The sequence below is a fragment of the Perca flavescens genome, chromosome 22, assembly GCF_004354835.1.
Source record: "Perca flavescens isolate YP-PL-M2 chromosome 22, PFLA_1.0, whole genome shotgun sequence".
NCBI classification, from domain to species: Eukaryota; Metazoa; Chordata; class Actinopteri; order Perciformes; family Percidae; genus Perca; species Perca flavescens.
This window is the reverse complement of record NC_041352.1, coordinates 23683952-23709970: the sequence shown is the minus strand read 5'-3', so window position 1 is coordinate 23709970 and position 26019 is coordinate 23683952. Positions and strand designations below refer to the sequence as shown.

Genomic DNA, 26019 nt, shown 5'->3' with positions numbered 1-26019 from the left:
TCATTGTGTGCTGTGCAAGTTGCTGCTCCTTCAAAAACACAGCTGCAAGAGGAAACGAACACCACTGACAAACGGATGGTTTCTGTTAACATGAAACTTCATCTACACCCAGATAATATAGCTCTCTCCATTTAAAGCCCCAAGATCCATCCGCAGTAAATAAGTGCCTCAACGGGTGCATTTGTGCGCATGTGCGGACGGGTGTGCATGAGGCATGTTCCAGCCTTCAGGATGAAGGTCTCCGCTCCTCTGAGTCACCTGCAGTCTGGAGTCAGACATGCGTCATTGGGTCACACATCACCCTGAGGACAGACCTGCCATCACACCTGAGTGCTCTTTTTATGGTGTTTTTTATGTTAGTCCAACACACCTGGAAATCCATCAACATCAGTGACACGGACTTCTCCTTTAGGGATTCAGAGGGATCATGTCTGGAGAGGAGCGGGATGAGCTTTGCTGTTGTCTGGATTTAAAACACACCAGGGCTCCAGACTGTGACCAAAATTTGAGAGTGAGCGACTGAATTTTACATCCAGTCGCACATGTGCGACCAGTAAATTTGCCCCCTTTTTTTTTTTTTTTTTTTTTTTTTACACGTTAAACGTTGAAATTTTGGTACCTGAGAGCACGTGAGCGCAAAGTTCTCTGTCCTCTCTGAAAATTGACCGAGAGCGGAGCTCTGACACAAACGCACACGCTCGCACACAAGCAGAGCTGCAGACGGAGAAAACTACGTCGGCCCTGCAGTTTTGTTGAAGTCACAGTGAGTCACGGAAATGCCGATAAAGTGGTTTCAAGTGTGGTTACAGTTGTTCATAACTTCACGCAGACATGATATTAATGGCGAGCCGAAAACGGTTGCGGTGCTGTTTGACGTTACACTTCCTCGGAGACGAGCAGGCACAACAGTGGTTTCTATGCCCTGGGGACTGACTGACAGGCTGAGGTTGTAGGGCAAGGCAACTTTATTTCTACATTAAAGAGCAATTAAAAACGGTCATGATGAAAATAAAAATAATATACAAATACAAAAAATATATTTTTTACTGTCATGACAGCGATGGGGCTGTCAGTTTACCTTTATATGTTGCATCTTCAAAAGTTGTTGAGAGAAAATCCCGCACACTGACCATTACGCAAGCAATAATTTATTTAGAAAAATACAACGTTTCGGTCCCAGACCTTCATCAGGTAAATCTTCAAAAGTGACACTGAATTTGAAACAGCACATTGTAATTTCTGAATCTATTATCAAAGTATTTATTAGTAATACAGTGGAAATTAGTAGAAATGTGAATATTTGGTTAGCATGCTGATTTACGGACCTTCATTTTCTAAGAAAGATCTCAAATGGAAAAACACCTTTTTGAGTGTAAAATTACTTGTTTTGATAGTTAACTAATGTACAGAATGTTGTCAAAATCACTTAGAACAGGGGTCACCAAACTTTTTTCTCTGGGGGCCACATTATCGTTCCTGACTGTGATGGGGGGGGCCGGGGCCAGGTCAGCTATATAACAGAATTGTATGACCCAGACCAAAATGACCACCATTGTGTAGCAGAGATTACTAGCCTGGCACAGCCATCCCCACTACTATATCCACACTACTATATCAACACTTGATTCCTGGCATATATTTGTTTATCTTTACTAGTGGTTTGCAAAAGTAGGGTCGAGTCTTAAAACTTTGTTTAAATTTGAAATACCACAGATATTTCATTTATTTATTTTCTAATAAAAATAACATCAAAGCTGTCAAGGTAAGAAACATCTGCCTAGTTGATATCAATTTTTAAAATAAAAAATAAAAAAAATACCAGATGCAGACATGTTATTATTTTCCAAAAAGCAATTTAAAAAAAAAATTGGCCATGAAGACTTTTGGGGTAGGGGGGGGCAGAAGGGCGGGGGGCCGGTCAAAGGGGCGTGGCGGGCCTGAGTCGGCCCGCGGGCCTTAGTTTGGTGACCCATGACTTAGAATAAACAGCCCAGACAGACAGGGAGACAATAATTGTCTGATCAGTGTTTTTTCTTTCTTTCTTTCTTGAGTAGAATAAACAACAGTAATGCATGATGAACACAGCCTCCTTATTCAAACGGGACTTCCTGTATCATATTTGTATCTTCTCACGGAGTACCTGCAGCAACATGCAAACAAAAACCTCCAGAATTCTGCATGGATTTTCTGTCTTCGTGTCTTAGGCCCTGTCCACGTTAATAAATGTTTTCCGTTCATAAACCCTCACGTGTAATTGGGTTTTACGAGGCCGCAGGAGATGCTTTAACTTTGCATTGATGGTTGTTGGTGTGACCCGGGAATAAGGAGCTTTTAATTTGACAAGGGCGTGCTGCGTGATTCGTTGACGTGACCCAGATATGATTGACGAGCCGGAGTGTTTATGGTCGATTTACGACGATTTGCATGATCATCCCGTGTTGGCTGGAGGAGCCGTTGTGTTTTTTTGTTTTTTTTTAGGTTTATGTGTCACTTTTGATCAGATGCCAATGGGATGCTGGACCTGGAGAGGGAAGTGTGTGGGAGGGGTGGGGGGGCAGATATGAATGATGGATGTGTGGTATTATAGATGGATGAGCTTGTGTAACATCATTGAGCTGTGAAGGTCCACAGTACGTAACCCTCTTAGCACAGCACAGTGAACGATGTGTTGTGGAGGGGAGGGAGTCATTTACAGGTGACGCAACTCTGCACCTGACCTCTCCCACTTTTTACTGAAACAGACGATGAACTGGTTCGATGCAGGTTAAAAAACCTGTGATGTCCTCACAATGTAAAGCCTATGGGCCAGCGGGAGAAACACTACTACTACTACTACTACTACTACTACTACTACTACTACTACTACTACTGTGCATATTCAGTGGGCTGCATATCACGAAGTAAACCCGGAAATTAAAAAACTTTTTTTCTTTTTTTTTTACGTACGCGCCGGGCGAGCAAGTCCATTGAACTGAATAGGCTTTGAGATTTTGGGGTTTTGGTAGGGCTGCTCAATATTGAAAAAAAAATATAGCATCACAATTATTTCGGTCAATATTGAAATCCCGATAATTTTACACGATTACTCGTTGACTTCTGGAAAGATGTTGCAATTATTGAATTAAACAGTGGAAAAATTTACATAAATCAACAGTAAAAAAAAAAAACTACAACTGTGAACTTTGCCTTAATACTTTTCCTATTTAAACTTAATTTTTTTCCCATTCAGAACAGAATTTCATTCATGCAAGAAAGTAATGAGCTAAATAATAGTTTTTCTCGATTATTCAGTTTTTGTGATCATTGGGAGCCGAAATCATAATCACGATTACATTTCAATGAATTGCACAGCCCTAGGTTTTGGGATCCGGTATCCAGTTGATATAATACATCCATGCATCCAACCCACTCTGAATGTACACACCGCTCCCCAGAGGTGGAAGTGATGCCTGTCATGTTGAAATCGATCACTGCATCGATGCATCGCGATGCGGACCTGGGTGATACTGCATGGATGCAGTGACAGACCATAATCGTTTATTGCTGTAACTTATGGATTTTCCGGTTGCTGCTTATTTTTTTGTTTTTTGCCTTTTGTCTGTCTGCTGTGTTCAGACTCAGCTACGTTCAGGAAGTGTCTTTTTTTTTTTTTTTTTTTTTTTTTTTTTAAAGAGCAGATACAATAAAAAAGGGAGTTCATATTAGTGATAGACCGATTATCGTCCGTTTGCAGATTATCGGTATCAGCGTTTTATTCGCCTGATAACCGATAAAGTTCATTAAAAAGTGCGCTACTTTGGCTCTGCTACAGCTCTGTGCCTGTCCCTCTGCTTCGGTTTCACTCACCGCTGAGTCCTCATTTTCACTGTAAATGCATATCTGTTCCAAATATCAATTATCGGTTTCATTACTACAAATAATTGGTATCTGTATTGACCCTGAAAAACCAGTATCGGTCGACCCTTAGTTCATATATATCTGACTGCTTTTTTTTAAATTTATTTATTTGTATTATTTTTGGGGAATTTTTCAGCCTTTATTTCGATGAGCAGAAGACATGAAAGGGGAGAGAGAGGGGGGAATGAGATGCAGCAAAGGAGTCGAACCCAGGCCCGCTGTGTCGAGGAGTAAACCTCTAGACATGGGCGCCTGCTCTAGCAACTGAGCTATCCGGGCGCCCATATATATCTGACTGCTTGAATGTGTTGATGAAAACCATGTGTAGCAATATATAATAATATTGAAGAGGTGATGCACCGTCATGCGTCATGTGATATTGAATCGATTTGAATCGTTGATGGGAGAATTGTAATCGACTAGAATCTTGGGACCAGTGAAGATTCCCACCCCTAGTTACCACACTCCCGTTCAAAGGTTTGGAATCTGCTGATGCAAAGCTTGATCGTTAATTGGGTCCAGAAATTCAAAAACCCTTGCTCTTCTTCCAACATCACAGTAGGTTAGTCTAGGGTTAGCACTATTGGAATATCAGCGGAACATACTATAGGCTGACAAATCCCAGTTTAAACCTGTTCAGTCTAACCAGTGAGTAGACTGCGGAGGGCCCAAAGACAATCTCAATACAACTCAATATATAGAGCCACACTGCACCGTCCTGCTTCAATAATGGTCAAGGGGCACTTGTGTGTTTCTGGACTGGAACACAAATTCAAAATCCAAGTTCCGACAATATTTTCCCTTTTTCATGCAATACTGTGGGGGTGCATCAACCAAATGGAAGTTCTTTTTTACGTCCAAAACTGTTTTGGTGTAGTAATAATACTGTTTTTAATCTCTGTTCAAATAGTTATTACTGAAGGAAAGAAGATCAACATCAATATAACCGCTGATTTCAAACTATCGACTGTTGGTGTACTGTTAATTAAAAGCATTATAAATTATAACCGTTCTCTGACTGCCGTTTTGCCAGTTCGTTCCGAATATCCAGCGTCGTCTGCCCTCTCGTCATGTCGCCGCGCGGTTAGCATCAGCCAGGCGCCTGACCCACTTTTCTTTCATTGCAACATCTGGGGCTGTCTGCCTCCGCCCGCTCGCACATGCTTTCATTATTTATTACGGGGACAGCACACAAACTGTGAAAACCCCTCTTCATGACAGTGTCATGGGAAAAGCAGCATATGGTGACTTAATGATTGTACAGAGGCTATGAGAGATAAATTCACTGTTATTATTATCATCATCATTATTATTTATTTGTTTCCATCCTCTGTCCTGTTTTTTTGCCGGACTAGGTGAGCAGATATCTCTCTGCCTCTGTCCACACGTTCCCAGCCGCGGGCATCTAATTTCACTTTCAGATTTGACTTTGGTATGGAATTTGAAAGCTATTTTACCTCCTTATAATATTGGCTTGCAGTGGTGGCTAGGTTGAGCCACAGTATTTTTTGCCGCGTTCAAGCGCTGCCAATGAGTCAGACTCAGTGATGAGTGAATCCGAAGCAGAGGGGCAGACACAGAGCTGTAGCCGAGCCAAAGTAGAACACTTTTTAATTTATTAACTTTATCGGGCGAATAAAACGGCGATACAGATAATCTGCAAACTGCGCAAAAAACGGCCCGATAACCGGTATATACCTAAATTACACTATAATTTTTTTTTTTTATCATCATCATTTATATTTTTCAATGAAAAAGAGAATAATGCTACAAAAATCATCATTCCCTCCCATATTGCGATTCATATCGCAATATCATTCAAAAAATAATCTCAATTAGATATTTCACTCATATCATGCAGCCCATTGCTGGCCGCCGGGATGTGGTTGTAGGTTGTCATCCCGAGAGGGGAAGGTCTTTGTTAAAAAGTATTTTTTTGTCACGGTGACCTCCCCTTTTGAACCTGGCGGAGTTTGTTTGGGGACGTTCGGTGGAAAAGACTGCGTGTTGTGTCTGTAGGGGAGAGGAGTCACAACACATGCACGCTGGGATTGAGATTGTTTTTTTTTTCCGCCTCCTTTCTCTCTCTGATACACAAGGACACAGCCCCTAAAGGGATGTGCTTTGATAGAACCTTGGCAATAAGCTCCAAATGAGGGAGGGAGAGATAAAGGAGAGACGAAAAGATGAGTGATCGAGGAAAGGGGAGCAGATAAAAAGAGAGACAGCATGAGGCTCAGAGGCAGATGAGCAGCAGGGGAGTTGAGCTGATTTTTAACCGTGCTACAGGCACGGCAGTGCGTCTGCCAGTCCGACACTCTGCTACGGAGTTAAACCTCTCAACAACTGCGGTCGGATTCAAAGTTGGCGTTGGTGATTCCCAGAGCATGAATCCTATTGACTTCAGTGAGCTCCTGCATTTTTATTTAGCGCTACGAACAGGTTTTCCACTACAGGATGCATTTAAATTAAACTTTAAGATAGGGCTCGGCGATATGAAGAGAATCCGATATTAAGATTTCCTTTTTCTAAGGATAAATAAAGTGAAACTTGAGCTTGAAGATATTCTGGACCAAACACCTCGATATCGATATTGCAACGATTTTAGGTAGGGTTGACTGTAAAATATTTACACAATGAGAAATGTGGCAAATAATTGAACAGCTAGTACGTTCAGAAAGTGACATCACTTTACTGTAATGCAGCCTGTAAAACCCAAGGGGGTTAAGCTTCTCTTCGGAACGCGTAGCTCCTATGGCGCCATTTTTTGATGCTAACAAGCCATCACCTCCCGTTAGCATTCCATTGACTGCCATTCATTTTGGCGCCACTTTGTCAGCGAATAACTTTACATCTGAAGCGTTTAAAGACTCTATTTGTCCATTGTTTATTTCTAAAGAAACACATCAATGTATGAAAGGCTCCATTACCTTGTGTCTCACGTTATGGCTCCGTAGCAGACGTTTTTGTAAAAATAGGCTAACGATTGTCTGTCTCATAACCACGCGACTTTCTGTCGCATAGTAAAGGAATTACCATACAGTACAGGAGAAGCTTGCAGGCAGTTTGGACTTAAATTAGCGGTTTAAGTTTAATTACTAATGTTAACTAGCATTTTAGTTAGCAATAATTAGCCTGTGCCCATGTTATCTCCTTACATATACCTACGCTATCCGTCTCTGTAAGATTAGGAATGATTGAGATTTCTCTTGGCACAGCTACCAGAAGACTTCCAACTTTCAGACACGTTGCTCACGTCACATCTACGTCTTTGAGCTCAGTTGGAGGCTGCTCAGTAACGCACAGCCAGCAAGCTTCTCCTGTACTATACGGTAATTCCTCTACTATGTGACACAATCGTTAGCCTATTTTTACGAAAACGTCATGCTACGGAGCCATAACGTGAGATACAAGGTAATGGAGCCTTTTATACATTGACGTGTTTCTTTAGAAATAAACAATGGACAAATAAAGCCTTTAAACGCTTCAGATGTAAAGTTATTTGCTGTCAAGTGGCGCCAAAATGAATGCTAATCAGTGGAATGCTAACGGGAGGTGATGGCCAGGTAGCAACAAAATGGCGCCATAGGAGGTTCAAGTTCTGAAGCGAAGCTTACCCCCTTGGTTTTAACTGGCTACACCTGCTGCGCACACACGGCGTAGGATTGTGTGAGTCACAGGCGAGACGGAGGGCTTTTTGCTTTTTGGGTTGTTGTTGTTTCTTTTAGTTTTTTTGGACCATACACAGCGCTGTGAAAATGTCAATCTACGGTCAGCTGTTATCAGAGGACGCATGTGAGGGGAAAATAGAGAAATAAAACCAGAAACTCTCAAAATGAAACTGCCAATACGCTCAAATTCAACAAGCAATTAGTTGTATTTCAGCAGGATCCTGAAAGCAGCGGAACGGACTACACTTATCACCCATATCTCTTTTTTTATTTATCGCAAGTACTATCCCTATCGCGACTTTCAACAACGTTATGGCACATGGCATATTTTCCTCGTACCGTGCAACCCTCGTCGCCACATTTAACGGAAGCGTGTCTACTTCCTCCATGTTACCTTTTTATGGAGGATGCAAAGGATGCAAAAACGTGTGTCCCACTTCCCTCTCATCCCCCGTGCCGCTGTAACATCCCTCCCCCGTGAGTTATCTGTTTGATCTATGGTAGCCCTCCCACCCCCCATGTGTGATTGACAGGGGAAAGTTTCAGTGCCGGATGGATGCCACGACACATTTCCTCCCCCCTTCTCCGATCCAGATCTCTGTTTGTGGCTCCATCCATTCGGACCGTGATAAAGACGGACTGCCTTTTGGATTCACCACTGCTCGCCGCGATCAAGCGCTGCCAATGAGCCTGTCCTCGCGGCCAAATTTATTTGCTTGGCAGCCGCTCCTCAGGTCATTGTTGGATGTTACACGAGTCGCGGGTGGCGGCGGAGATGGAGCGTGTTGAAATGAATCATTCTCATCCAGGAAAGGATACGGTTCTGAGACGGGTTGGTCGAAATGAGATGTCACGTGTTTTTTTTTATTGTGATGGAACTAATCTGTCACATATAACTCAAGAGAATGCTCTTTTTCTCATAGGTGTAGATTTGTCCCCAAATAATATGGAAAAAAAATATGGAAGACAACCCACTTCCCAAAAGAGAAAAAAAGAACCGTTGAGGGGGCTATGTTAAAGAACCCAACAGGAAGTGGAAAAAAAGAGATTTATGTAGATTTAAACTTTGGGGCTTCTGGCTTTAACAAGGTCTCATTCTCTTAACAGATTAGTTGTTGAGATGTACATAATTCCTAAAAAAAAAGTGATGTTTAGAATGTGCAGAAAGTTTTGAACAACACGGGAGAATACTAATTTCATTTACATAACTAAAGACATTTGCACCATTAATTATTGCAAAAGAATTCACCAGAATGCAGGAAATTTAAACTTTTATGAGGGACAACTTCCCCCCAGGATATAATGTGTGCCCCCCCCATGTTGAAACAAATCCTACGCCCTTGCTTTTTCTCATGCAGTTTAAAGATGGCTTTTGGTATACACAAGTAAAGGGGAATATCTGTACGAAGAAACTAAAAAATATCATGCTGGCCACCAGGGAGTCTGCAGCAGGATCCCATTTACTCCATCCATCACTAATCCTCCGCAGGGGCTCTAATGTGTCTCTACTGCCGCGGGGAAGCGTTTCACTGACTTTACACCCCCCGCCCCCCTCCAAACTCTTTTCTTTTAGCTTTACCTGTTTTTACGTCTGAATCTGCAGCCTTTCCCCTTCTGCTACATCAGGCGTCTCAGTGGCTGTATGTGTCGCCATGGCAGCCGGAGAGGCTTGGCCCAGCACCTTGCCAGCAGGGAGGTTGATGGTCCCATGTGGCGCAGCAGGAACTGAACCCTTTGACACACACACACACACACACACACACACACACACACACACACACACACACACACACACACACAGAGTATAGCTGACAAATGCAACGATGGCAGGAGAGATTTCATATTTTAATTGAATTTAAACTATTACACATGTAAAACTAAACAAAATAACCAAAATGAATGGTGCTCAATGAGCAACATGAATTAACAGTTCATGTTTTGAAAAAAGAGTAGGTAATCTGCTTCATCATAAAGTCTGTTAAAAATGATGTGTTTCTTGTAAAGATGTAAATTTAATGAGGGCTGTGTATTGGCAAGAATCTGGCGATACGATACGTATCACAATACACGGGTCACGGTTCAACATATTGCAATATATTTCGATACTGTGCGTAAAGCGATATATTGGGATTTTTTTAAAGTATAATTTTAGAAAAACTAATATAAAAAAAAAAAAAAAAGAAGTTTACTTTAGGTAAACAATTCAGTAAACAGAAAATCATACTGCCCGTTTGGGATTGTGGTTCCCAGGTTCTTAGTGAGCTAATGTTTATATGCTAAAGTAGGCCAAAGTTCAGCCATAGCTACATTGTTAGCTTCTAGCAAAAAGTCAGGCACTGTTAGGCAAGGACACTAGTGGTATGTCTCAGCATAGCCATCTAGCGGTAGGGGGTTTAAACACAACATAAACGTGAACCACTGTCTAACACGAATATTTTTGAACATAAAAAAAAAAAAATCGATACAGTATTGCAAAATAAAATATTGCGATACTTAAGTGTATTGATTTTTTTTTTTTTTTTCTTACACCCCTATATTTAATATGTAACCAGTCAAAGTCAAGGTGGTTAATTTTTATATTTTAACTTTTTTTTAATTCAAAATTAATATAGTTAAACACAGAGGAATGCTACCTAGGAGAAGCTGACTGCAACGCTCCGCCTTCTGTTATTGACCCCTAGCGGCAGAAAATGACATATTTGTACCCATAACAACCGTGAGCATGATAATGGGAAACTGTGCTGCAACAATGTTTGGTAAATGGTCCCTTTTTTTGATAATGAGGCCTAGGTACCGTTCAAAATGTTTCAATACCAATACAGTGACTTCGATGCCGGTTCCTAAACGATACTTTTCTCGATACCAATAACTAACAAAAATAAATGAAAACATTACGACAAAAATCAGCCCCTACTACGTGAGCCCTGTCTCTGTGCGTCTACGTAGTTTTTTTTCCCCCTGCGTGTCTCTACAACGTGTAACGTTAGACAGCCAATCACAAACATTATTAGATCTCGGTAGAAGCATGCTGTGCGCTAATTGGTTCACTGACGCTGATGAGATTTACTCCTTAGGGTATTGAATGACTAGGCATTTCTTTTCGACCCTGCAGGCCCTCAGTGGCGTTTTTAAGTACAACAAATCAACCGCTACAATGCGTTTTAAGTGGCGGAGGACTTTAATTCCCCCTGTGTTGTTGTATTGGTTGTGTGCTGAAGCATCAAAGGAGGAATGTCAAACACATCAGGTGTTTCCTGCTAGAGACCCTCGTTACTGGGACGGCCGCTTGTTTTCCTACTTGTGAGCATGTTTCCACACAATTTGAATTAATTGGATTGTAAATTGATCCTACTTTGGAGCCGAAACCCTGGAAAGCCGGCGCTTTGGCGGCACACGACAGTTTAATCTGAATGCTAAATGTTATTAAAAGCCTTTTCCTGCTCCGCTTTTGTATAGGACAGTGTGTACCTGGTAATGAGAAAGGAAAAAGCCCCATGGGCCTATTGCATTCATTGTGCACCAGCATGGTATAATTCAGTAATTAATTGCCTTAGTGCCCGGACGGCGCTGTAATGGTTTGAAGATAAACAATATGACTTTCCTTCACAAGGCCGCTGTTCTCGTCTTCCCATCTGAAACGCTAAGCGGTAATGTTTTTATAATGAATTGATAAGCGCTTCAGGGTTATGCAGTGGCACATGTTGCTGTTAAATACATTCATTTTGGAATACATCCTGAATGTAACTTGAGAATATTTTTACAACAGGAAGAGTTCTAGGCCTGCAACTAGTTATTATTTTCATCAGCAATACACGTTGGTAAATCTTTTGGAGTAATAATTTATTCACGCAGTCGACAAAATGCTCAGGTGACGTCTTTTGAAAGTCAAAACCCACAAACTGAAACTGACAAAAATATAAAACCGAGAAAGGCAGCCGTGTCTGCCGTTGGAGAAGCTGGAACCAGTAGATGATTGCCATTTTGTCTTCAAAAACGGTTCAAATGAGTAATTAATTACCAAACCCTTTGAGTCAACACAATTACATCTCTTTCTACAGTCTTCATTGATGCTTCTGTCTCTGTTGGGTGCTGTTGTTAAAATGGACCAGACTTTCTTTGAGCTTTGTTCTTTTATTACTTTGTACTGTGAGCTAGTTTAAACTCCATCTAAGTTGTGGCAGAAGATGGTTGCATGTTGGTGAAGCCACACGACTGAAACGGATAGAAAACCAAAGAAAGATTAAACAAAACTGGAGCTGCGTCTCAAAGGAACTCTGGATTTAGATGATTTTTGTGAGTTAACGTGTTGGTTTTGACTATCTACTGTTGCGCGACACTGTTTTAATGGATAAAAGGGAAGCCGACGATCTACTGAGCGTTTGAATATTTCTTTTTTCCTGCGATTTAAAGGAAATTACAAATAAATGTTGTTTCTGGATTTTGTTCTCTCATCTCGTCGGCCAACGGTCTCCTTTTATCTTTTTCTCTTTTAAACTAGCCGGCAAGCCGACTGCAACTGTTTTTAACACCGGCAGCCTGTTCTAATACTGTGTGTGTGTGTGTGTGTGTGTGTGTGTGTGTGTGTGTGTGTGTGTGTGTGTGTGTGTGTGTGTGTGTGTGTGTGTGTGTGTGTGTGTGTGTGTGTGTGTGTGTGTGTGTGTGTGTGTGTGTGTGTGTGTGTGTGTGTGTGTGTGTTTTGACCCACGTTCAGCACTGAACACTCTGCCCCAATAGTTTCTGGGCCATCAGGAAGTACAACACTCAGCAGCAGGTACTTTTTATGGCAGCTGGAACGATGGCTGAAATGACTGTGGCTAAATTTAGTCTCTGGTTCCTCCGGTCAAAAACCCAGCTTAAAGGTCCTGAAATGGTTCCTGGGCCTGGAGAAGGGCTGATGTTCCATTTTCATGTCTTGCAGTAGGAGTTTTAAGGTAAGTAGGAGTCTTGCATATGCCAGACCTATCTCCATGGCGAGTAAGGTCTGGCTTCCCCCACAGATGCATTCTGGGATAGGAGAAGGAAAAAAATAAAAAACCCGCTCTGGGTTGTTTGCATTTCTTTAAACCAATCACAATCATCTTGGGCGGTTCTAAGCTCCGGACACAGAGACGGTGGCTCTGCTGAACAGTCTCGGGCAGGAACTTGTTTTTTGTAACACTTGCACCCCGCAAACAAAGAAATCCCCACATACATATTGAAGTATTGAATGAAGTTAACTGTTGGCACAATACAGTAACGTGAGCTATTTAAATTAGCTGGATACATGGTTTAACGTAATAGGCCCTTAAGCCGGTTACACATGATGCGTGGCGCGAGCGTGTCAGCTGCGTGGCGTTTCCGTTTTTTTATTTCGGCTCCCATGGTAACAGGTTAGAGCTTACACACGCCTGTGTGACACGCAGGTGTGGTTCGAGCCGTGGTGAAAACGCGTGCCTGCTAAAAAATGGAACAGACGCCTATTTTTCACGCAATACACGCAAGCGTGTTGGAAGCGTTTCCAGGCAAAATATAATAGGAAAAGATGTTTATATGTCGTTTAGACACAAATTCATATTAATAAATGACATGTTGATGTTTGAAAGTCTCTAGGTTTTGATATAAATGTGTGTGTGTGTGTGTGTATATATATATATATATATATATATATATATATATATATATATATATATATATATATATATTCTAAGTGAGAAAAAGAGAATTTACTTAAAAGACAACTGGAAAGATGACAATGTAAAAACTGTCACTTTAAAATGTTAAAGTAGTACAGCACTGTATAAGGTGCTCAGTCCATGTGTCCAGACAAGGCTAGCAGCAGCAGCGCCGCATCAGACATGTTTCTGGTGTGTAAAGACATGGAAAAATCCACGCAACAGAAACGCCACGCTCACGCCACGCAGCCAGTGTGTAACCGGCCTTACCAGTGGCAGGATTTAAAATCCCATCCAGCACACTGTGCTTGACTATTCTGCGTACAGCACCTCTGCTTCTCATCTCGCCCCGCTCTGCTTACACAGCCGAGGCTCGGAAAGGAAACCGGCAGACGCTCCTCACAATGTAGATGACAGGATAAAAAGAGAAAGAGACTGAGTGCCTGAGGATGAAGGGGTGTGGAGGAAGCAAAATAAGAATGGAGGGAGTGATAGAACGGGAAGCGAAAAGGCCAGGGGGAGAGGATAAGCCATGTCTCCCTTGTCTTGACATTTCTCTCTGTCTCTCCTGGGAATGAATACCCCGATATAAATGTTCCAGCTGATGATGGAGGAGGAGGAGGAGGAGGAGGAGGAGGAGGAGGAGGAGGAGGAGGAGGAGGAGATGTGGGGCCGAGAGGGTTTGATGTGCATTAGTTATTACGTGCAGCAGAGTCACTCCTATAATTTGGTTTCAGGTTGATGTAATTAAAAGGTCCGGGCCTCAGCAGTTTTCTCCACGCTAATTTGTTTAGGAAGCGATGATTTCTCTCCCCCGCCCCCCCCCCCCAGCCAGCAGCCTATGACTATAGCGCTACAGTGACTCTGCTGACTGCTGTTGCTGGTGGTCATGGCAACGGGAGGGCCCACAGGTGTCCATGTTGGTGTCTGTGTGGAGCTAGCTGCTCCCTCAGCGGGCCGGATTAACATTCAGCCCTTTGCACCAGGAGCTGAAGAAGAAGTTTGCCTGAGTATTGTGCCAAAGGAGACATTTTATTGGATGAAGGGACATTTCAACCACATAGACACCAGATATTAATTAGGGATAGACAGATTATCAGCCATGGCCGATTATCGGGCCGATTTTATTAGCCTGATAACCGATAAAGTGCTCTACTTTGGCTCGGCTACAGCTCTGTGTCTGTCCCTCTGCTTCGGTGTCACTCACCACTGAGTCTGACTAATGTCCCGCCCACAACTAGAGCTGGGTAATACTGTATATCGATATTATATCAATATCGTGATATGAGGCTAGATATCGTCTTAGATTTTGGATATCGGCACAAGTGTTGTCTTTTCTTGGTTTTAAAGGCTGCATTACAGTAAAGTGATGTCATTTTCTGAACTTACCAGACGGTTGTAACTGTTCTATTATTTGCCTTTACATACTTAGTCATTATATCAACATTACTGATGATTATTTATCAAAAATCTCATTGTGTAAATATTTTGTGAAAGCACCGATAGTCAACACTACAATATCGCTGCGGTATCGATATCGAGGTATTTGGTCAAAAATATCGTGATATTTGATTTTCTCCATATCGCCCAGCCCTACCCACAACACTATCTGACTATCTGTTACTGGCTATTATGTTGAACATTTTTAATTTATTAAATAATTGCTTAAAGCATTTAGAAAGAGTTTGTAACATTCCAAAATCTTAATTTTGACTTAAAAATTTTAATTTTCACTGTAAATGCACATTGGCTCCAAAGATCGGTTATTGATTTCTTTAACTACTAATAATTGGTATCGGCCCTGAAAAACCAGTATCAGTCGATTCCTAGTATTAACAGGATGACTAAAAACTTTTTTTTTTACATTTCTGTTGACGAACGCGGCGTAGCCTAAATCCTAGTCTCGCATTGCCAGACCTTCCTCCACAGCACTCCGGAGGAGGGTCAGGCTAGTCCACACAGCATCCTGGGATGGGAGAAAAACGTGCTCTGGTTTATTGGCATTTCTTTAAACCAAACAAGTCTTGGGCGGCGCTAAGCTCCGGACGGAGCCACGGTGCCACTGCAAAGTAGCCTCGGGACGGAACTTGTTTTGGTGGAACGTGTGTACGTTCAAAAGTTGTTGTAGTCGTGCAACAGAAAACTCAGATTGGACAGATAGTCAGGCTAGCTGTCTGGATTTACCCTGCAGAGATCTGAGGAGCAGTTAACCATAGTCCTCACAAATCCACCGGAGGTTAGAACGCCAACACAAAGAAAGAGGAAGGTAACTGACATTGGCTAAAAAGAAGAACACCGTAGCCATCCCCAAGTGTAACGTAGTGGATATAGACTACCTAAATCCCAAAGTGAGTCTGCACACTCGCTATCCCCTTCCTTCCCCAACAACTGAGTCAACATGGATTCCCGCCAAACAAAATTCTGTGTGATAAAACGGATCCTTGCTCACAGGAAAAGGACGAATTGGAATTAAAGGCGTTGTGACTGTCTCCGTCCAGAGAAAGGCAGACTCGCCAGCGTCAGATGCGTTGCCTCTGGGGTTTCCCTTTGATTCAAAGCCTCACAGTTTAGATACGAGCGGGCTGCGTTCGCATTGATGTTTCTCAAAAGATATCTCTTGCGAGAGTTGGGAGCTGGCGTCGTGCGAAGTTGATGCCACCTTTTGAAAGCCTACGTTCATTTTAATTTGAAATGGATCTTTTTGAAAGCCCTGCTGTAAAGTCTGGCATCATAACCACGCAACTTCCCATTTCTTACCAGGACGGTTTGCTTATTTCAAGAGAAGCATCATTTTCTAAGGTGCGCTTTGAAATTGCAGCCATTACCTCGGTTAATAATTTACCCACTTTGTAGCATTAAGTCTGACAGTTCTGCAGCAGCACACTGCAGCTTTTGGGATTGGTTTTTCTCTGCGAGGCTTTTGATAAAAAGGAAAGCTTTATCTGCATCCAGAGGCCTAACCTCGGCGGGTCGGGGGACTGATCCCGCCGCTCTGCTTCCTCCCAGACAGCCGATGGTAATCTGTCCACTCCTCGGGTGGCCTGAGTGAAAGCACGAGCTGGCTGTCGGATCAAAGAAAGCCTCTCCTTCGCCTTCTCTGCCCACTTTTCTTGGAAAATAAATAATTTTTCAGCTTTGTTGCCAAAAAAGTCACGGGTAGGAACAGTGGATAACCGGGGGCAGGTGGAGGTTTTATTTTGCGAGCTGCAGGTTTGCCAATCACGGAATCTGTAAGTGGCATTGACAGGTTTTTCTTGATCTCTGAGAGGAAATGCAATCCCACAGGCAGGATTTGACTGGATTGCATCTACGGATATCCACACTTGGCCTCAAAATGAGTGTTTCCATCTCCTGTGGCTGTGTTTACTTAATACCAGATGAGGCAGGCTTTTCGTGTATAATTATGCCCATTAGATCAATCTAAATCCCACACTAGGACTGCAGCAGGAAAGATGGTTCCAGTCTCCTCGTTTTTTTTGGAATTAAATTCTGGCATCTGTTAAGCCATCGCCACAGGAAATGGTGTTGTTGAGTGAGCTGGATCACCAAATGTTAAACCATTAGCGCTGCTTGGTCACTATTTGTAGTTCGGTGATGTCTTTTTGTGATTTCTGGGGTTTGCAGTTGCCATATTTCAGTTACCTCTTTGGAGCTTTGTACATCAAGCTTTTAAACTGTATCTTTATTGAGTTTCAAAGTTCACTCTGGACCTTGGAAACAGCAGCTGACAAAACAGTCCCACCCCAAGGCAGGGCTCCACACTAACTTGTTGCCTTGGTTGCACTGGTGCGCCTAACTTTTTTTATTTAGGTGCACCAGCACAAAATTTAGGTGCACCCAAATTTTTCCTCGCATCGCCGTAACGCTGAATGGCGATACACGATATATAGCTCTGTATTTTTTTTACAAAGTGGGCTAAATGTTCAGTTTTAAGTCAAAGCTACTTTTCACAAGCTCTTTTATTAAAACAGATTGTGATTAAAATAAAATGCAAAGACAGGGTTTCCTTTACCAGTTTGAAAATATACAGCTGCAACACATGTAAATGAAAGTTATGTAAAATAAATGGCCTAGGATATAATAACAGACTGATTGATTAAAAGAGAGAGGACGCCCGGATAGCTCAGTTGGTAAATATAGAGGTTTGACCTGCGGCCCTTTCCTACGTGTCATCCCCCCCCCTCTCTCTCTCTCCCCTTTCATGTCTTAAGCTTTCCTCAAAATCAAAATAAAGGCCGAAATCTTTAAAAAAAAAAAAAGAACCACCAAAAGACCGAGGGAGTGCGATGGACTGAAGCATACGCTACTCAGAGAGTGACGGCTGACTCATTAGCGGCGTTACACCCGTCTTGTGTCGGCTATGAAATGTCTGTATCGTCACTGCGCTGCATTTTTATGAACTATGATCTCGCAGGCTCCGTCTTACACGCTATTACTCAACCAACTGAAGCTAGTTGCATTTAATAACTTCTCATGTGTTTTTCACCTGGCGGCTGCATTAACAGAGAGTTACCGGTACCAACACAGGCTTCCCTCTCATACTTAACAATATACAGCTGTGTTAATAACAATTAAAACTGTAGACAAATGTGGGGAGTTTGGACCGGCGGCGCTGTGTCTCTCTATGTTGCCGTGTGTGAGTGAATGGGGGGTTGGGGGGGGCTGCGCGGAGGAGAGATCCAAACACAGGCACGGCTTTCCAGAAGGAACGGGTCATGTACCGCAACATTAAACCATATCGATATGAACGACATCGCTTCGTTAGTGGAGAGGCAGCGGATGCGAGGACGTTAGGTGCACCGGTGCGACCTGGGAAAAATCTTAGTCGCACCCTTACAAATTTTGGTCGCATTTGCGACCAAATTGGTCGCACTCTGCCCCAAGGTCCATTTAGTAGCTGACCGGAGCTTTCGATTGTGTCACACTATCTTCAACAGTTTTTTAAACTGTAGGTCTACTGCAATCACAGAGATAGATAGAAAGATAAGCCTCTCTCCGACCAAGTAGTTACAGGAACGTAGTTCTAGGAACAGTCCACTTCTAAACACTTCTACTAACTACTCTCCCCCAAAACCGTTTTTACCATTTACATTCGCACTGGCCAAGTGGCCATAGGAACTGACCTTTTGTTATTATAATCACAGCGATCTAACCACCACTATGCAAAAAAGGAAAAGAGCCTGCCCTGAAGTAGGAGCTGAAAGAGATACAGGAACTGCGGCCAGAGGAACTTAATAATCCCCAAATTGGTCCAGTTGGAACACGAGAAAAAAAGGCTTCTAGGAACGTTATGTTCTAGGAACTGCAAAAATCCCTCTGGTCGGAAAACGGCGATAGATAGATAGATAGATAGATAGATAGATAGATACTTTATTGATCCCAAGGGGAAATTTAAGGTCCCAGTAGCTTAAAGACATCACACACAACATACACATACATCATAACAGGATGTTAACATAACCAAATCCACTTCAATAATATGGCGGTTGTTTTTGTCCTAAAAAGCCTTCCCCCAGCCCGTTATCTGTGGAGCACCACCATACCTCCTTGCAGACTCTCTTTGTGGTTAGTGCGAAATTCTCCTCTGTACCGTACCAGTGTGACTGGGAATGGAGCTGGGTAGCGAGCAAGATAAAGTAAGCGTAACCGTAGTGACGGTTGACGGTGTGGGCCAATCAAAGAATTGCGCCGTCAATATTCAATTACTGACGGTGCTGCATGCCAACACCAGTGTGCAGAGTTCAGGCAAAGCAAAACCTGGTCAGGCAACTTGTGATGAAAGTGCAGTGAAGTGGTACTACTTGGGCAACCTTATTTTATTTGCAACCTAGATTTTGACTCATGAGTGGAGAGTGGCGGGTGCTAATTTTGGAGCCTGGCTGCTTGAATTTACATTTTGGTCTGAGCACTTTTCATACGTTTAAAGAAATGGCCCTTCTCCACTTTAAAGGCAATATGGAGGCAGTTGAAAGTTGTTTCCAACCTTAAGAATGAACTTCCGACTCCCCCGATGCCTTTGTTGGATGACGGTGTCCGTAAAATCTCCTTTCCCCCGGGCTTTGACCAGATGTGACGGCATGATAAAAGTCTCTGTGCTCTGGCAGAGTTCAGATGAAGGTAGCGAAGGGCTGTTTGAGAGGGACTGGTGAGCTAAAGCGAGTGAAACGGAGATCATAAGGTTCTGCCTGAGAGAATATTCATGAGTCTCTGTACTGTACTCTACTGTATGTGTGACAGCGTGTTGAAGCTGCATCGGTTATCCTCTCCGGAGATATACGACCTACATCCGTGACTTGATTCGAATATGTTCCTTCTCTTTTTCAGAAGTCCTTTCGTGGTGTTTCCTGCTTCTTTTTTAAAGCTTGATATATGTCCCGTCCCATGTCTTAATCGAGCTGGTCGTAAACCTTGGGCACTTGTGCGTCTCGTGCCGTCAGCTTGTCTGCTGGCCTGTTGATTGAAACACGCCCAGAGTCTGACTCTGCTGCCGGACTAAATGCATGTATGTATGCAGTGTGTATATGTGTATGCATGTGCGTATGTACAGTACAGGCCAAACGTTTAGACACACCTTCTCATTCAATGCGTTTCCATTATTTTCATGACTATTTGCATTGTAGATTCTCACTGAACGCATCAAAACTATGAATGAACACATATGGAATTATGTACTTAACAAAAAAGTGTGAAATAACTGAAAACATGTCTTATATTTTAGATTCTTCAAAGTAGCCACCCTTTGCTTTTTTGATAACTCTGCAAACCCTTGGTGTTCTCTCAATAAGCTTCATGAGGTAGTCACCTGAAATGGTTTTACCTTCACAGGTGTGCCTTGTCAGGGTTAATTAGTGGATTTTTTTCCCTTATTAATAAAAAAGCAAAGGGTGGCTACTTGGAAGAATCTAAAATATAAGACATGTTTTCAGTTATTTCACACTTTTTTGTTAAGTACATAATTCCATATGTGTTCATTCATATTTTTGATGCATTCAGTGAGAATCTACAATGTAAATAGTCATGAAAATAAAAAGGAAACGCATTGAATGAGAAGGTGTGTCCAAAATTTTGGCCTGTAGTGTATGTGCATGTATGCATGAGAATATATACAGTACATGTAAGAATAAGTGAAGAATTAAATTGTTTTGTACAAAAATAGAAAGTGGGTTAGACCTGATTTTGTGGGTTTTCTTGCCCGAACTGTAATGTTCTTTTTTTTTTTTTTTTTTTTTTTTTTTTTTTTTTACATTTTCGAAATAAACTAAACTAAACCCACGATGCCGAGCGGCTGATTTATGACCTGTGTAGCACGCCGACGCTCCTGCTGTGAAACTCCTCTCCCGTCTGCTTCTTTTCTTTATTTATTTTTGCACAGGGGAGTCGGCGTATTTAGATCGACATTGACCCTGTAAAACAGGATTTTTTTTCTTTTCTTCTCCTGATGCTGGAGGCTGTTCAGCTCTCACTTGCTGACTTTGCATTGTGCTCCTCATTGACTGCGCTTTGCCTCCCATTGACTGTGCCTTTGTGTGTTTGTCCCTCTCATCGGATGTCACCGCCATTGATTAACTCATCAGCCTCATCAGAGCTCGTTATCCTGTCAATTTCCTCACCAACTACTCGAGTCATTAACCTTTTAGGTTACTGTGCAAAATGCTCCGCCAGGTATTACTGTAGCTCATCGCGCTCACCAGAGTCCATCCACACCTGTGCTGCTGTCAGAGAACACAGACTGATGGGTAAATGTGTAGGACTGGGTATCGTTAAAAAATCTTTGATACCGATACCAATTCCAATCACAGACAGTATTAGATCTCGGTAGAAGCATGCTGCATGCTTATTGGCTCAATGACGCTGATAAAATTTACTACTTAGGTATTGAATGACGAGGCATTTTTCGATACTCGATTTCGAGGCAATTCGGTCGGTGCCTAAAAAGTTTTGAATTCGGTACCCAGCCCTACCGCCAAGTCCGTGTTATTTATTTGGCAGCTGTGAGACATAATTATGGGCTGAGTACCGAATTCAATACTTTTTAGGCACCGTCCGAATTGCCTCCAAAGTATCGAGTATCGAAAAATGCCTCGTCATTCAATACCCAATTTCAATACCTAAGCGGTAAATCTCATCCGTGTCAGTTAGCCAATAGCCATGCAGCATGCGTCTACCAAGATGTAATAATGTTTATGATTGGCTGTCTAATGTTACACGTCGAGTTGGCATGCAGGATAAACTCCTATGTGTGTTCGTGTATTTTGAGTCTTAACTACAGTGTGCGTCACATACTGTAGTTGTAAAGGAGCGTAATGTAAAATGTCGTCATTTCCTTTTGTTAAAATGGATTTCATAAAATTGTATTGAATTCCAGGTATCGGAATTCTTTTAACTATACCCAGCCCGAGAGATGATTTATTGTACCAACTTTTAAAAGTATGTAAAAATTCGTACAAATATTATACCTGTAAACCAACCAGCTGTAACCGTCCGTGTCTTTTTAAAGCTCTGCAGACAAATATCGATGCAGCAGCCGTGATGCCGCCCGTGGTGGACACTTTTTGTAGCCTGGAGTGTGAGTTTACGCGCAACAGCTGCTTCAGGCAGAAAGTCAAAATGTGGCTCCTGTGTGGAGCCGAACTGGCTGAGGAAGTGGCAAAACCACCACGGCTGAGGATCAGCTGACAATCAAGCTGACACACAGCACCAAACACAATCCTCTTTAAGCCTTGCTATGTACTTCATGGAACTGTAAGCATCAAAGTCACCACCAAGACACTCATTAGAAGAGGGAAAATGTCTCCTCTTGTGTAAGCGTACATAATCTATGAATATGTTCGCAATGCATCACATTTCCAGATAATGCACTGCAAGTCAGGTTTTCTTTCAACTAACAAATGTTTTCACGATCTGACGATTATTTTCTTTATTTCGATGGATTCCTGTGCCCAAAGTGATGTAATGTTTACATGCTGGCGGTGATGGCAAAGCGATGTAATGTTTACATTCTGGTGGTGATGGCGCAGTGGATATGACACATGCCTTTGGTGTGGGAGATCTGGGTTCAGTTCCCACTGCAATACATTAACCAATGTGGCCCTGAGCAAGACACTTAACCCATAGTTGCTCCAGAGGTGTGGGGCATATGTAGCAACTGTAAAGTCGCTTGGGATAAAAGCGTCAGCTAAATGACATGTAATGTAATGCTTCAACATTAGTATGTTAATATGCAGCTGCTTTTTACCATGTAGCATTTAGTAGCCTATGTTATTGTATAACACAAAAGTTAAGCATTTTAGTATGCTATTCTTTTGTGACTTATAATAGCTAAGGCTACTTGTATTTAACGTTACTCAAGTTTATCATTGTCTAGCATTAATGTGAAAGCAACAGTCGTACAGTCGTTCACACTCGTATTTTGGTTTCTACTAGAACATGTTTAATGTTCCAAAAACAATTTTTTTTCATCCTCCGTCCGAAACACTCCGTTTTAGCGCCCTTCTCTTTAAGCCCCCCCCTCTCAAAAAACCCAGTCTGCTCTGATTGGTCAGCGATTCTAGGTCTTCCACATCTGCAATCTCAGAGTCTCTGCACCGTTATTGCAGCCGGGGAATGACTGTAACTGTGTGTGTGTGTGTGTGTGTGTATATATATATATACTTTAACAGTATTTATATAGTACCTCAACCTGCTTTATGATTTAAAAAAAAAAAAAAAAAAAAAAAAAAAAATGACATGGAAATCTCACTTTTAACAAGATCGGTCCTTTTAATGTCGGCTACATGCTACCACCGCCGCAACAGCTCTCTCGGTCAGCCACACGTCTTTCTAGAAAGCATTGCTTTCTATTCTCACCTGAGGCGTCCGATCAGCCGTGCTCGGCCACCCAATCTGCCCAGACAGGGAGTACTTTGACGCTTTTCATTAGCGTTCTAGCTGGAAAGCATGTGCAGAAAGAAGGCTGTCGGGGACCGTTGCTCGAACACAGGCAGCCTTTCACATGATTGGCCTCAGGAGACGCTGTGGAAGGTCAGCCGCGTGTGTCCGATGTGTATGTACAGCGTGTGCGTCTGTGTGTTTTTTATGTTTGACATTTTTTCTAGTTTTTTTTTTCTTCTCCCCCGTTCGCCCTGCTGCTGTGCTCTCGTATCAGGCATTATGTGAGTGTGGAGGTTGAAAGAGAGAGGGAGATGATGCTACAAGAGCAGGGGGTAGTGTTGGAGATGGAGAGCGAGGTAATCGCAGGTTGGTCAGTGATGCTGTGCGCTTGATCTCCGTGCATGTTGAAGGGCATCATTTGGCTCATATAGAGACAATCATATGAGGCTCTCTGGGCCGGTTCTCATTTTCTTTCTCTTTTCCACCCACTACAATCTACTGTTCCACCAAAGCTTCAAAAGGTATCCATAATAACCTCTTTAAATCGTTTTTTTGGAAAGGAAAACGCTAAGGCCGGTTACACACTGCCTGCGTGGCATGAGCATGGCGTTTCTGTTGCGTGTCAGCTGCATGGATTTTTCTATGTCTTTACACACCAAAAACGTGTCTGATTTGGCGCTGCTGCTGCTAGCCTTGTCTGGAATGTTGGATGGATGTTTCCCATTGATAAAATGAAATACCATGTTAAACATAAATATATATACTGATTTGATTACAGCAAAGACGTCTGCAGTATTGACGGTAAACTAGGCTACAGAAAATTTAAATAAAAATTATATTTATATCTGCATTTATATCAAAACCTAGAGACTTTCAAACATCAACATGTCCTTTATTAATATGTATTTGTGTCTAAACGACATATAAACATCTTTTCCTATTCTATTTTGCCTGGAAACGCTTCCAATATGCTTGCGTGTCGCGTGAAAAATAGGCGTCGGTTCTATTTCTAGCGGGCACGCGTTTTCGGTGCGGCTGAGATGTGCGTGTCACGCAGGCGTGTGTAAGCTCTAACCTGTTAACATGGGAGCCGAAATATAACTTTTGATAATTGATCGTTTATCGAGCAAAAAATGTTTAAAAAGTGAGTATTTTCTGCTTTTACCTGTTTTATGTCATTGTCCGTTGAATATCTTTTGAGATTGAGTTGGTCGGGCACGTTTCACTATTTTCGGTCATCTTTATGAAACCAAATGATCCATCAGTTAATAGAAACCTTCAGATTCTGAACTCTGCATTAAATCACACCCTTCAGTTGACCTCGGCGTGCTCGCACGTAGGCGCTCCGACTCCCCGACAACCCCCGAGGTTCATGAACAACACCTGATGCTGCCACACACACACACACACACACACACACACACACACACACACACACACACACACACACACACACACACAATGACGGACACTATCCAGCTTTAATCCTGACAAATTGCCACCACGCTTACTGCAGAGTCCCTTTCTAAAGCCCTTTATCTGCCTTGCCTGCCTGTTCACCGGCATACAGCTGCTCCGAGATTCATTCTCCAATCTATAACGTCCCCAACAGGGCCCATTATCTTAAGTGAGTGTCGATAGGATGCTGAGAGGCACAATCTTTTCCTTCTTCATGTACAAATGAGCTGCGGGAGTCATTTCACGAGCGGTACTGTGCGTGTATGTTTGTTCGCGCTTGTAACCAATCCCGTGTTAAGTGCTGATGAATAACTGGCCTCTGTAATCTGCTGCACAGTGCCTTGTATATGTAAATGTATATGCATATGTGTGTGTCAGTGCTGCAGGGCTTTGATGTTGGAGCTTTTGTTGTCATCCTTCATGTTGTTACCGGCATCACAAGGTCCCGCTCAGCTGTCAGACACACCAACGCCGCGCTGCCTTTAAAGACTGCAAGCTTGCCAGCCGGGGATAAGGCATGTAGGAATATCAAAGCTCATTTATTTGGCAACATCGGAGGACATTTTCTGGGGGATGATTGAAAGAGAAACTATTAAAAGCTGTCCTTTTTAAAGTGAGAATTAGCGAGCCAAGGTTCATTTGGAGAGAATTGTGTAAAGAGCTAGAAGCTGATTTACAGTAGTCCACCGTACATCACCGAGGACCAGCGTTGGGCAAGTTACTTCCAAAATGTAATACATTATAGATTACTAGTTACTATCATTTGAGAGTAATTAGTTATATCACAATATTACTGTCTCTGAATTGTAATGCATTACACTACTTTTGCATTACTTTTGAGTTACTTTCTCCAAAATAACAGCGGAAGTTTGACTTGGCAGCTAGCTTGTGAATTTCACCACCGGATCAATAAAGTCTCCTCTTTAATACATCATAGATTATTCATAATATTTTGTATACTAATATGAATATGCAAAGTAACGAAAGCTATAAAAATAGATAAGTAAAACGTACAATAGGCAAGAAAATGAAAATACTCTATTAAGTACCCAGTTTCAATACTTAAGGAGTAAATCTCGTCAGTGAACCAGTCAGCATCCAGCATTCTTCTACCAAGATCTAATAATGCTTGCGATTGGCTGTCCAATGTTACACACGCAGGAAAAACTCTACTCACTACTAATAATCGCTATGAAAAACTAGTATCTGTCGACCCCTGGTGCTGATCATCTGGGTAATTTTTGGATCCATGAAGGCTTCATGCGCCACTGAGCAATCTCTATTTGCATGTGCAAGTTGAGTTGTCAGGACCACCGTACTGAACCGTACAGGTGGCCCCGTACAGTGACTGAGGTCACCACTGTAGAAAAGTAAATTAGCATGAGGCTGACAGCGGGCAGCACCTAGAGTATCAGTATGTGCTCTGTCCTGATGGATTTGTCTCCGTCCGTCGGGGGGGAGGACCTGACCCC

The 26019-nt window shown here is 42.4% G+C and overlaps 1 protein-coding gene across 5 annotated transcripts in view; it reads left to right on the top strand.

The window, feature by feature from the left end:
• The window catches only part of rnf152 (ring finger protein 152), a 71141-nt gene that overhangs the window by 20825 nt on the left and 24297 nt on the right, over positions 1 to 26019 (top strand). The window contains exon 2 of one of the 5 annotated variants that reach the window (XR_003691517.1): positions 12280 to 12323. The exons of the other annotated variants lie outside the window; for them this stretch is intronic. The gene's annotated coding sequence lies outside the window, so the exon portion shown is untranslated. Of the gene's footprint in view, positions 1 to 12279; positions 12324 to 26019 lie in introns of those variants that run through there. 5 annotated transcript variants of the gene reach the window in all.